The 14,272-nt window shown below is 38.6% G+C and overlaps 1 protein-coding gene across 2 annotated transcripts in view; it reads left to right on the forward strand.

The window, feature by feature from the left end:
* GRIN3A (glutamate ionotropic receptor NMDA type subunit 3A) overlaps positions 1-14,272 on the forward strand; it is a 213,204-nt gene that overhangs the window by 62,831 nt on the left and 136,101 nt on the right. The gene's annotated exons all lie outside the window — the stretch shown is intronic.

Raw genomic sequence — 14,272 nt, forward strand, 5'->3', positions numbered from 1 at the left:
CCCGGGTCTCCTGCATTGTAGGCAGACGCTTTACTGTCTGAGCCACCAGGGAAGTCAGTGATTATTTGCTGAGCTAGGGTGAGGCAGACAAAATAAAGGGCTGCATCCTGCCATTTTGGAGTGTACAGCCTAGTGCATGAGGTTGTAAAGTAAGTAAATGTAGAAAACAAAGGGATCTGGGATTCTTAAAAATAGAAACATATTCTGATACACAGGGAGGAAATAATACACTCTTCTCAAAGAGTTGATGATGAGGAAGAAATACTGGAATTGGATCTTGATAAAAGAATAGAAGTATTCTGGTTTGCAGCAGACTCACAGGCACAGGAAATGGCATTGCAAATTCATCAGGATCTGAAGAAATTTAGTACAGTTGGCAAATCCATTGCCTATGAAAAGAATCTGACATGATTCTGGAAAAGTTGTTAAATTGATAGCATGCCACACAGGACTTTTATGCTAAGGAGTTTGCATTTTATACGCATACTGGATATCACTTGAAAGCCAGAACATTAGCCATGACATATTTATAAAATCATTATCTTGTAACAAATTAACCAAATAAAGTATTATAGCATAAAACCTTACAAGTAATTTTTTAAAAACCATAAAGATATAAAAATTGCTTTTATTTCTGAAAATTGGTTTTAGCTTTGCCTACATGTACTCCCTTATCTCATTCTAAACACCAGTCTCATGAAAATGAAGAGGACTTGAAGGACTTGCCTGCTGTTCCTAGAATTAGGATTTGCCCATGCTTATCTGAGGGCCCTGGGTGGTAATGAATCTATCTTCCTGGAGAAAGAACCCCTTGAGTCACTCATAACCTGGTCAAAGGGAGTTAGCCTTCCTTTAATAATTCCAAGAGCCTAGACATGGATTGATACCTTGTTCCCCGTGGCATAAGACGTCCCTGACTCTTTAGTTAATTAATCATCCTGATAGATATTCTAACTTCTCAGCAGGCTGTGGAATCTTATCTTTCTTCTTTGAATAGCTTCTGAAGTTCAGTTCTGTATCAAGTGATTAATTCATTTGTTCATCCTCAAGCATATGTTGAAGCTTGCTAATATTAGGCTAGGACATTGGCTAATGCTGGAGACACAAAGAATAGAAAATAGGGGCCCTGCTTCCAGGAAGCTTATGACCCCCTTCTTTTGTTCTTTTGCCGAGAGACAATATGCTCCTCCACTTATCCATGTTTTTTATCCTTTTTTTTTTTTTTTGACCTAGCTGTTTGGTTGTTGTTATTGTTGTTTAGTCACTAAGTCATGTCCAACTCTTTTGCAACTCCGTGGACTACAGCCTGCCAGGCTTCTCCATCCATGGGATTTCCCAGGCAAGAATACTGGAGTGGGTTACCATTTCCTTCTCCAGGGGATCTTTCTGACCCAGGGATTGAACCCACATCTCCTGATTGGCATCACTGACTGAATGGATATGAGTTTGAGCAAACTCCAGGAGACAGTGAAGGACAGGGAAGGCTGGTCATGCTGCAGTCTATGTGGTTGCAAAGAATTAGACATGACTTCACTACTGAATAATTCTTTACCACAGAGCCACCAGGGAAGCCAGCTATTTAGTTATCATTCCCCACTGAGACCACACTCATTCTACTAGTGATTATCTTCTGATATTATCTGGCATTGTTATGCCCTCCTCAGTTGACCCTGAAATATGGTTCTGTGTGCTAAAGAGACTCCTTCCCCTCCCAGGCTATGCTCATCTTTATTCTTATATGGTCAAGCAATACCAAGATTCACTGGCCTTTCACTAATTGTAAATGTTGATTTATTTATTGATTCTGCATGTATTAATCAGATTGTATTATGTGTTAGATATTACATAAGGCACTAGGAAGCTTCAGAAAAGAAGACTAAAACAAAATACCCATTCAAAATTCCCAAGGTATAAATTGATGATGGTCCCCATCTCATTACTGGATACTAGAAGGGTTCTAGAAAACCTGGAGGTGGCATGATATAATTCTAATTTAGGGTATTCCTATTCACCTTTATAATAGTTTACTGGCATTATGACCCTGGCAAAGCTATTTAATCTCTGGAAATTTTGACTTCCTTAATTATAAGGAATTCCTACATTGAAATGTTAAGTGGTATGCCTAAGGTCATTCAGTTAGTACTTTATAGGGAAAGATTTAAACTGTCTAGATCTAAGTTCCAGGCTTTTTCATAGTTAATATTAACTTTCCTTAATTGTGATCCCATTACCTTATAATTCATATTCTTTCAGACAAAAGCTATATAAATCAGGAGGTATGGTTACCCATGTATAAATGTTCCTATCCTGAGGACCTCGACAGACTCAAACTAGTTAGCCTGTGTGTTTGTACTCAAAAGAAATGCAGTTGCATTGAACCTGGAAGCCAGGGGCTGGATGATGTTAACACTGGTTCCTTGGGTCCCCAAGGAGAACCCATTGCTGTGAGGTAACCTGCTATGTCCAGCTGTTACTCCCAAGTTGACTGCCTCTGCAAGACTAACAGGGAGTCAGTACTTCTAGAAAACATGTGCTTTGGTGACTCCTGAGGACGAACAGTTAAGGTCTGTGTTTCCAGATGTTTCCAGTAGGAACTCCTGTCACTGAACTAATTTGGCTAAAGCCGTTGAATTTGCCCCTCCCTCTGTGTCACTTAAGTCATGGCAAGAGCTGAGTCTAAAATTTTCTCTAAGTCATGAGGGCCTCAAATATAAGGTACAGTGAAAGATGTGTATTTCCTCAAGACCCTGTTTTGAAGAATGCAGCTTAAAATTGCTTAATCTAGCTTCCCACAGGTTTTAAACTGGAAATTTCCCAAATTAGGCGAGCTTCCAAGCTTTTATTTGCCTGAGTAGAAATTGTGATCATATTCTTTGTTGACTTTTTACTTTGTATGCATCTACTATAAAATTTGGAAATATATCACAAAAAAAAAAAAAATAGAGAGAGCAGTATTGCAGGGCTTCCCAGGTGTCTCAGTGGTAAAGAATCCGCCTGCCATTGCAGAAAATGCAGGAGAAACAGGTTCGATCCCTGGATCAGAAAGATCCTCTGGAATAGGAAATGGTAACCCACTCCAGCATTCTTGCCTGGAAAATTCCATGGACAGAGGAGCCTGGCAGGCTATATAGTCCATGGGGTCACAAAGAGTTGGACGCAAAAGCAACTGAACACACTCGCATTACAGGTGTACTCTGAATTCCAGATCTTTACCAGGGCAACTTCAAACTCTAGTCCCTGTGACCTTTTGGATGGATTCTCGACCAATAAATACTATGTAGTGTCACATTGTCAGGGCTATGCTAAGGGAAGGGATATCAGCACATGGCCTAATGCCAGAGCCAGATCTAGAGCACTGGAAGGAATTAAGATGGGATGTTACACAAAGCAACGAGGAGCAATCTAAGGGTTGGACACAGGCCATAATTATGGAGAAGAGTCAAGGTTTATATCAAAAATGAAGGGAAAGGAAAACAACCTAAGAGTATGGAACAGATCTAACTTCCACGTAGGAGAAAAACAGAAAAAAAAAAAAAGTACCAGCTTGCCAGTTGTGCCACATGAAAGCAGGAAAACAAGGCACTATGTCTATGTGTTTAATTTTTTAACATAGTGATACTATCACATCACACACACATAGCCCAGGAGATATATTAAAACATGACTCAAACATAGATTAGCGTTTTTCTCCTCTTGGGAAAAAAGTCAAGAAGGACGAGGGCTCTACTTCTCCTTTAAGGTTTCACTTGTTGGAAAACCAGACCCCAGTGGTTTATGTATGTACTTATGTGTATGTAGATTTAGTATGTTATTAAATTGCTGTTTTCATTAGCTGATGGAAATCTATTTTAAAAGATGAGTTTTGTAAGCTGTTTTAAATAAGAATGTAATCAATGATTATAGTATGTGGGGCCCTCTGCTTTAAATATTGAAATTTAGTAATTTCCAATTCCTATTAAATTCCTTATTATCAGAGAGGTTTCTCATAGAATTTATTTCTATTTTTGATACTCTCCATTGTTCAGGGGGAAATGTATTGGAATTTCAATGTTCTGAATAATCTATGCACTACAAATATAAATACTTCCTGGCTGATTGAGCCCCATTCTTCTGGCAAAGTGAAGAAGTGCTCTTGAAGAGACACATGTCTGACCTGAGCAGAAGACATGTGTTTAATTGCATTTGCCCCACAAACACCACTGAACACTTACTCTGGCCAGGCAATGTGTCGTGGCCAAGATCCAAAGATGACTCAGTGTGACCGACTGTTAGATGAACACTGAAGTCTCTTTCAGCTGGACAGCCTGCAGTGTTATGAAGCAGAGCAGTGGGAAAGGGAGGATTTGTCCATTTCCCACAGCAACCGTATGGAAGAGACTGCTCTCAGAATGTGGAGAATGTCAAAATCCGTGCCTTCAAGGATCTTACAGTCAAAAACCTCAAAGATGCAGTTAATCAGCTGCTAAATATTTATACATTAGGATATTAAGGAGGATTTCAGGGGACAGTTAAGGAGTCATTTTATAAGTAGCTCAAAAAATCATCTACATTTGTTTAATGCCCCACATATAGAGAATAAAAGCAAAGCGATATGCTCTGACAGAATTGGACCAAGGGTAAGCTCCATGGCTAAGACGGTAAATTCATGTTATTGTAACATAGAGGCAGAGACAGATAGCACAGGGGTCTCATTCAGTGAAAGAGGCCACACAGTACAAGCTGAACTTAGTAGCTGGCCATACACAGTGACAAAGATTCTCAAGAGCAATTAAAAATAAGGAAGAGATGGTAAAAGTGATGTTGAAAAGTAAAGGGAAGTAAATAGATAGGTTTCAGGGGTGGGAGGGAGCCTAGATGGCAACAACAACAACAAAAACAGTTAAATTAACTAGGGGTTGTCAAGAGCTGATTTAAGACATGATCTGTTTCCTAACAGGATGGAATATTGATATTTCCTTCATACAAAGTCCACCAAAAGGAAGAGAGAGGTGAAGAAGATAAAGAGAGGGGAAGACAAAGTTCAGAAAAATAAAGTAGAGAATGAACATTAAAGGAAAAGGAGAGAACCATACATAAACCCACATACTGGAAACTATAAGAATACTGGGGGAAAGGGAAATAATCAGAAGCTGCAGAAGAGAGGCACAATGAGAGTAATTTATGGAATAAAAGGCATTATGAAAAAGTCCAAGAATTAAGAAAAACTACACATGTGGATTAAAGTACAAATAGACTATGTGTAGCTGATAATTCATACAACATGAGGTCTACAGAGGTTGTAAAAAAAATCAGTTTTTTAAAAGACATAAGACTATCCAAAGAGCATATACTTCAGGGGTTCTTCAATGATAAAGAGCAGGGGGGAAACTATATTAATTGTGAACCAGTGACAAGTGCAAAACTGTGGAATTTAGGATGATTTTTTGATTGGAAGATTCATTGCATGAGTGTAGATAAGACTAACATAAAGAAAAGATGGGATTTCTGAACATCAATGGATCTCTTCCCAACTCTTCTCCACTCCTTCCAGAAAAAGAAGAAAGGGAAACTTTAAAAATATTCCTTTGTCTCATTCTAAAAGAGCTTTATTGAGTTTTTCTGCTATGCTCAATAGATCTGGAACTAAATTTAAAATAATCAAGAAATACATATTTAGACTCATGCATAAGAGCGAGTAAACCTGATAAGAATTAGGTGGTGCTGATGCAAAGGGAGCTGGGGAGAATGTCACTAGCAATAACATAGCCAAACATTTCTAATCAGGCAAAGCAAAATATCAAAATTATGTTCTTACAGACTAAAAAATTTGATAGCGTTTTATGGAGGACAAACAAATCTCTCATTCCTCTGGGAGAAAATATTAAACATGATGAGATGATCATGGGAAAGGAAATTTAGCTCATTTTTCAAGATATAAGAAAATAAGAGGATATAGAGATTTTAATGATACAAAGAAAGTTCCCAAAGGGAAAAATAAATTTTAAGTCTTTACAGAGCAAAACAGATATTCCTAAATACAGACATGATTAATGGAAGGCAACTATAATGGGGGATAAACAAAGATAAGAGGGCAATTTTAAAGGAAATGAAAAATAAATGAGACACAGACATGCAAAGAGACGAACCAATGTGTGAAGAAAAGATCAAAGTAGGAATAAACATATGACTTATATTCAACTGGGCATGGAAGAAGACATGTAAGGATGATGATATGTTCAGGCAACATGAAGATATTTTTGTACGTCTTCAAAATGAAGGCCGGAGACAGCAGGATATTTGATAGAACTAGTTCAAGACAGAAATGTTACAAATTTATAATGAATATAAGAACAAAAGATTAAGGAAATTTTCAGTTCCATTCAGTCACTCAGTCATGTCCAAATCTTTGTGACCCCATGGACTGCAGCACACGAGGCTTCCCTGTCCATCACCACTCCCGGAGTTTACTCAAACACATGACCATTGAGTTGGTGATGCCATCCAACCACCTCATCCTCTGTCGTCCCCTTCTCCTCCTGCCTTCAATCTTTCCCAGCATCGGGGTCTTTTCAAATGAGTCAGTTCTGCACATCAGGTGGCCAAGGAAACTTTATATGCTGAATAAGATAGAAGAAAAATCAGGGGCAACAGGTCCTAAAATCTTTAGGAACAACAATAATGGCAACATTATTTGTAGTGGGAGATTTTTATTTATCTTTAGTAAGTTTTAGACCAAGTTTTTAAAAAGTAAAAAATAATACATGAATGTTTAGTTAATTCAATAAATTGATAAATACTGCAGTTAATATTCTATTATTAAAGAATATATGAACATAAATATTTCCTCATCCAAAAAACTAGAAAAAAGAGAGGTGGGAGGAGATTTAGAAAGAAGGAATTAACAAAACAAAAACCCAAGCTAATTGAGGAAAAATCTTAAGTTTAGTATAAATGACGTTCTATGCAGTTCTGTAGCAACAAATTCCTAGGAAAACATCATTTACCAAAATGAACCCAGAGAAATGGAAAGTTTAATAGAAGATATTGAAAAAATGATTGAAAAATTACAGTTTCTTTAGAAAGTGCCAGGTCCAGATAGTTTCACAACTTACTCTTGCAAACTCAAGTGGGAAAACAAAACACTAAACATTTTATTTGAAATTGATCGAATACATTTCTTATGAAAGTTATTTGCTTTCTGCATTTTTTAAGAGTACCTCTGGTCTCATTTTGAAAGTAATACAATAAAACTTCTCTCAAATGAATTGTAAGGGGGAGAGTATAATGAGTTCTATAATTTACTTTTTAAATGAGTTAAAGCAATCAAGAGAGAACTTCCACAAACTCTCCTCATCCACCCACCTACTTGCCTCAGGGCTCTGTATTTTCTCTGCCTTCTCCCATGTCCATGCTCCTTTCTTGTCACAGCAAAGAGCATCACCCCCTCTTGCACCTTAGAGCACAATCTTTTTTGGCCCTCAAGAGAACTGTCCCAGGAATTCTCTCTCTTCTGTCCTACATCAACAATTTTTCTATTTTTTTAATTAACTCTTTCTTTATTCATTTTTGGCTGTGCTGGGTCTTCGTTGCTGTGCGACCTCAGTAGTTGTAGCTCCTGGGCTCTAGAGCACATGCTCAACTGTTATGGCACGTGGGCTTAGTTGTTCTGTGGCATGTGGGCTCTGCCTAGATCAGGAATCAGACTCTTTACCAATCTTCATCAAAGATTCTTTACCACTGAGCCACCAGGGAAGCCCTAATTTTTCTATTCTTACTAGATCACTGTCATCAGCTTAAAATCCTGCACGCACACACACACGTATATATATATACACACACACACACACACACATATATATATATATATATATACACACACACATATATATATATATAATATTTATGCATGTATGCTTGCTAGGTCGCTTCAGTTGTGTCCGACTCTGCGGCCCTCTGGACTGTATAGCCCACCAAGCTCCTCTGTCCCTGGGATTCTCCAGGCAAGAATACTGGAGTGGGTTGCCATGCCCTCCTCCAGGGGATCTTCCCAACCCAGGGATCGAACATGCTTCTCCTGTGGCTCCTGCATTGCAGGCAGATTCTTTACCATTGAGCCGCAGGGGAAGCTCATAATATCTAGATATTTGCTTAATTTTTCCTCTCCACCACTATTCCATTTTTCCCTTCTTTATAGCATGACTCTCTAAAGACTTATCTCCAGTTTCTCTTTTTCCATTTTCCCTTGAAGCAGTAGGCTCCAACACTCCACTGAAATTACTCTCATGAAGTCACTGGTGACCTACATGTTTCTAAAGCCAATAGTCAGTCCTCAGGCCTCACTGCATTTGAGCTGTTAGAAGCATTTGACACAGATGATCAGTGTCCCCTGATTAAAATATCTCTTTTACTTGACTTCTAGAACACAACACAGCCTGCTCTACATCTCTGGTTACTTCTTGCTAGTTCTTTCTCACCTGCACGACCTCCAAAAGCCCTGGACTTATTCGTTGGACTTCTCACCTACAATTACCATTGTGATCTCAAATACTATATATGGAGTTTTGGCTCCCACACTGTATATCCAGTTCAAACCTCCTTCCTAAACTCCAGAATTCTCCACCTACCTACTTAGCAACTCCGTTTGGATGTCAGTGAACTATCTCAAACTTAACATTAGCGACCAAACTCCTGGTGGTTCTCACCCACCTCACAACCCAATTCTTCTACAGTTTTCTTTATTACACTTGATGGCGACTCTATCATTCCAATTTCTCAGAGCAAAAACCTTGGTGTCATTCTTACGCTTCCTTTTCCTAGCAACTATGTCTGAGCCTTCAGCAAATCCTGTCAGTTGTAGCTTCACAATTTATCATGATCCAACTAATTTTTCTCACCTCTACTGCTGCTACCTCAGCTTAAACCATCATCAACTTTTGTCTGATATTTGAAACAGCTCCCTAACTGCTTTTTCTACTTCTGCCTTTGTCTCTCCGTAGTCCATTCTCAACACAACACTGTGACAAGCCTGTTAAAACACAGGTCATATCATATCACTTCTCTGCTCGAAACCCACCAGTGGCTTTCCATCTCACATAAAGAAGAAACAAAGTCCTTACAGTGACCCTCAAAATCCTATTTTCCCCACCCCCCCCAAGTTTCCTCGGACCTCATCTTTAGCTCCCCTCTTACTCAGTCCCTTAGCTCTTCCTCAAACATACCAGACACCGTCCCTCTCAAGGACATTGGACTCCTAGCTCCCTATACAGGAATGTTCTTTACCCAGAGAGCCTCTTGGTCAGCTCCTTCCCCTTCTTCAGCCCTTTACACAAATATCACCTTCTCCTGGCTTCCCTAACCTAAAATTCCACACTACCACCACCAGCCCTGATACATCTTACATCTTTTCTCTATTTTTTTGCTTCTGCACTTAGCACTAATATCCCATTCATATTCCCCATTTATAATATTTATTCTGTCCCCTTTATTCCTTTGTTCACTACTGTATCTCTTAGAACTTACAGCAGTGCCTGGCAAAAGGAGTACTGTTGAGTGAATAAATGATTGATTTGCTGATGTGTTATTTTGTTAGCATCTTTGTTCATTTGTTTTAATAAGAAAATCTTTTGTTTTTTTAGAAAATCTTTTAATTAGTAGGCCAAGTTTTGTATACAAATGTGGCTTCTAAAAGATCTTAAATACATTAAACACTGATCTTGCTTATATTTGTGAACTGTCTCAAAAACATTTTTTACATACTTTGAAGAGTTCAGATTTTTTTATATTTAAAAATTTTTAATATAAAAGGTTATATTGCATAGATAAGAACATAGTTGGATTTCTTAATTTGCAAAATAATTAGTTTAGTTTCTTAGTATTTATATGTACCAACAACAAAAGTTAATAGGTTTTTATTTGATATTGATGCCTCTCAAGTGTACATTCTTTCTTTGATATACATTATTTGGGAAGTGTTTGCAAGTGTGAAAAGAAAAAAGAGTAAAAACGTAAATGATTAACACCGGCATATCTCATAATAGCTGCAAAACAGCTCCATCTACGTAGTATGCAGACAGTAAACCTGCACTTGCATTAACTATGCACGGTTTCCTTGAAGACATGATAATTTTTTTTAAAACTTTATTTTACTTTACAATACTGTATTGGTTTTGCCATACATTGACACAAATCCACCATGGGTGTATACAAGCTCCCAATCCTGAATCCCCCTCCCACCTCCCACCCCACATCATCTCTCTGGATCATCCCCGTGCACCAGCCCCAAGCATTCTGTATCCTGTATCGAAGAGTTCAGATTTTATCTCAGCTCCTACTCAAATAAACACATGTTCTTAATTAGTGACATAGTTGGGAACTTTTACTGAAGTAACAAGTTACCTCCAGTTAACCAATGAGCTTTATTCTTTCAAGCAGAATGATATCTTGAGAGATCTGCTGATAAATATACATATATACCTGAAATGCTTTGATAAACACTCAGTACGCGCCAGATTCTCACTCATGGAGTGAGATCAAGACTCTTATCATACCATGGCAAAGAAATTGTATTAATCTTCTAAGTGGACTCCTAATCATTATCTCTTCCTTCCTGTGTATACATTGTGCCCACTTGCCGAGGAGAATCATCAGTGCAGACTTATGGTTATATCATTGCTCTACTTCGATACCTTCATGGCTCCCCTTTTCCTGTTAAATAAAATCCAGTCCATAAAATGGACATGGGAAACATCTAGAGTCCAGTTGCAACCTGAATATGTTTCTATTCTGCTCTCCTATAAGATTGTTATAGTTACCATTCTTGTTAAATTTCCCACCTCCTTACCTTCCCTCGTAATACTTGAACTGGAAGTTCTATTGAGAATTCATAGCTAGACTGGAGGGGTAGTATGATCAGCACAGAATGTAGTGGTATTATTGATACCTCTGATCCAGGTTCTAAATTACTATTAGAGGAATTTGATACTACATTTCTCTTTTTCCCCCACAGTGCTCTATGGGCTCACATTTATCTGATACGCAAGCAAATACTCCAGGTCTTATTTATATGACCTTCCAACAAGCCAAGTTTTATACACCCTTAGTATAGTTTGTGAATTAAATGCAACCCTGTACATTTGACCCTCTTAAAATCACTGCTTTTCTTTTGGAAACTATTATATCTCCTGATTATGCCATTTTCTCCACTCTGTTATTACTTAGCCCTTGTCACCTTAAGCCCCTTGTGAAATAAGCAGAGAGAGAGGAAGCCAAGGGAGGAAAGGAGAAGCATTAATCCTCACATCTGAAACTGTTCTCAGCCTGCTTCTCCTTCCAAACTTTCCCACTTAGCTAACAAGAAAACAAGATCTTTCTAAAATCAAATCTGATGATCCTGTCCCTCCCCAGAAAAATTCTCTCAATGACTATTATATTCATCATGATCTTAGTCCTTTTGTACTTCATTTCCCACCCTCACCTCCAGTCTTATTTCTCAGCACTCATCATCAAGCAGCTTGCTCTCTCTGTCTCTGGCTTTTGCACACGAATCTCCCTGGGCTGACAGCATCAGTCCCTAGCTTCTCTTCCTGCTTAACTATAATTCCTTCGTCAAGATTCAGCTCTCTAAGATTTCCTTCATTTTATCTCATATTTGTCTTTGAAATCTCTCATTATTACTTCAGTTAAATTGATAAGCATTGTCTCACAATGACCTATCATCCTATTTAGTTAAATATTCAAACCTTTTAATATTTTTGACAACTTTCCCAAATCAAATTCTAAATAAAATCTCCTTACACATGAAAAAATACATACAATGTCAAAATCATATGATTGTTCCAATGATTGCTCCTATTTTTCTTTTAAAATATCATTTAACATGCATTTACATTTGATATTTCAAGAAAAGGAGAGCCTGGAGCAGAAGAAGGGCAAATCATTGTTAATGTGATCTGCAGCTTAGTGATGATGAGTTTTAAAGTATACTCTTTCTATACTTACATCTTTGCTTGTCTCTCTGCAAATGTTACTATTTGGTTATGTGGCTTTTCAAGGTAAAGCATTTGTTTTAATAAGTTTGGTTTCCTATATGCTATGGAATTGCACTGAACTCCAAAGTAGTGATTATTGGTGAGAATTATATAGCAAATGGTAGAACTGTCCTGAGTCAATACTGTTGATTAGACAAAGTTTGTCTTCAGTGTATTTAGTGTGCATATGAGATTCCTAGGGCTTCCCTGGTGGCTTGGTGATAGAAGAATCTACCTGCAATGTGGAAGACTTGGGTTCAACCCCTGGGTTGGGAAGATCCCATGGAGAAAGAAATGGCAACCCACTCCAGTATTCTTGCCTGGAGAATCCCATGGACGGAGGAGCCTGGTGGGCTACAGTCCATGAGGGTCACAAAGAGTTAGACATGACTGAACAACTTAACACTTCACTTCACGTGAGATTCTTATCTTCAGGGACTTCTGCCTCAGGAAGTAAAATTTCTTACAATCCCCCTCCCCCACAAAAAAAAGACTCAGCTCTCATACCTCCTCCTCTGAGAAGCCTTTCTTGTCACCCCTATAGAGGAATTTGCAGGTGCCCTTGCTTTCTGTTCCAGTCAGTTCAGTCGCTCAGTCATGTCCGACTCTTTGCGACCCCATGGCCTGCAGCACATGAGGCTTCCCTGGCCATCACCAACTCCCAGAGCTTACTCAAACTTATGTCCATAGAGTCAGTGATGCCATCCAACCACCTCATCCTCTGTCTTCCCCTTCTCCTCCTGCCTTCAGTCTTTCCCAGCATCAGGGTCTTTTCCAGTAAGTCAGTTTTTCGTATCAGGTGGCCAAAGTATTGGAGTTTCAGCTTCAGTCTTCAACTTCAGTCTGAAGCTTCGGTTCCAGCTTCAGTCCCTCCAGTGAACACCCAGGACTGATCTCCTTTAGGATGGACTGGTTGGATCTCGTTGCAGTCCAAGGGACTCTCAAGAGTCTTCTCCATATGCCCCCCAGTTCTGCCTCCATCAGGGTGCTCATTACACTGGTTTAGAATTGCCTGTTTGCTTTTCTCTCTCCCCATTGTGAGACTTTGAGTTCCTTAAGAATAATGAGTGTGTCTTTCATCTTTAAAACTCATACTAAGAACAGTACCTGGTATATATTTGTATCAGTTTACCTTGCCAATAAAGTTGTTATTCCTGATTTTCCTTTTTCTTGTTCATCCAAGAAGAGTCCAGGGCAACATAAAAAGGAACATGTTAGAAATAAGTATGCAAAAGCAAGATTTCAACATTGTAATCTTTTAACTAATATATGAGTATTCAAACTTTGCTACACATTGCCATCCCATTATAAAGAATACATGGTGAATGTGATAATAACTAAGGCTATTAATGAGATTATTTTACTTTTTCTGTAAAACTGAAAATAAAATAGAAATAATCCATCATAAACGGGGATTCTCTGAGACCCAATTTCTTGGTGCCAATTCCATAGTGAAACAAACACTGGAATTTTCCAGTCTTGGGAATGGAAGACATTTAGATCCTGATTGATATGTCTTTCAGTGACAGATGAATGCCTCAGAGACAGCTGAGCACTGTTCTTTAGTTATGGCCATGTTGAATGTCAGTTAATATCGACAATGAGGAATAAGTTTTACTGGAATGATGGAGTTAATCTATGAAAGATTCCCAAAACCCTCTTTTCTGAGATAATTTAAGTATATATTTATTCAGTGGTAGCCCTTGGTACAGAGAAGGCAATGGCACCCCACTCCAGTACTCTTGCCTGGAAAATCCCATGGATGGAGGAGCCTGATGGGCTGCAGTCCATGGGGTCGCTGAGTCGGACATGACTGAGCAACTTCACTTTCACTTTTCACTTTCATGCATTGGAGAAGGAAATGGCAACCCACTCCAGTGTTCTTGCCTGGAGAATCCCAGGGATGGCAGAGCCTGGTGGGCTGCCGTCTATGGGGTCGCACAGAGTCGGACACGACTGAAGCGACTTAGCAGCAGCAGCAGCAGCAGCAGTGCTTGGTAGGTCCATCCAATTAAAAGTCTATAATCATTAAGCCCCGTATATTCTTAAAATAATAAAGAGTTTCTTTTTCTACAACTTTGCTTTTCTGATCACTAAATTGACCAAGTAAAATTAACCTATTTACTAATAACTATTTTATTCCCTAGGCTATATCCATGTGTGTGTGTATGTGTGTGCGTGTGATAACAAATCTAATAGTAGATTGCTCATCAGAAACACAATTATAGTCATTCTTCTGTTCTACTACCTAGGTAATTATCGATTGA

Source organism: Ovis canadensis, chromosome 2, assembly GCF_042477335.2.
Source record: "Ovis canadensis isolate MfBH-ARS-UI-01 breed Bighorn chromosome 2, ARS-UI_OviCan_v2, whole genome shotgun sequence".
NCBI classification, from domain to species: domain Eukaryota; kingdom Metazoa; phylum Chordata; class Mammalia; order Artiodactyla; family Bovidae; genus Ovis; species Ovis canadensis.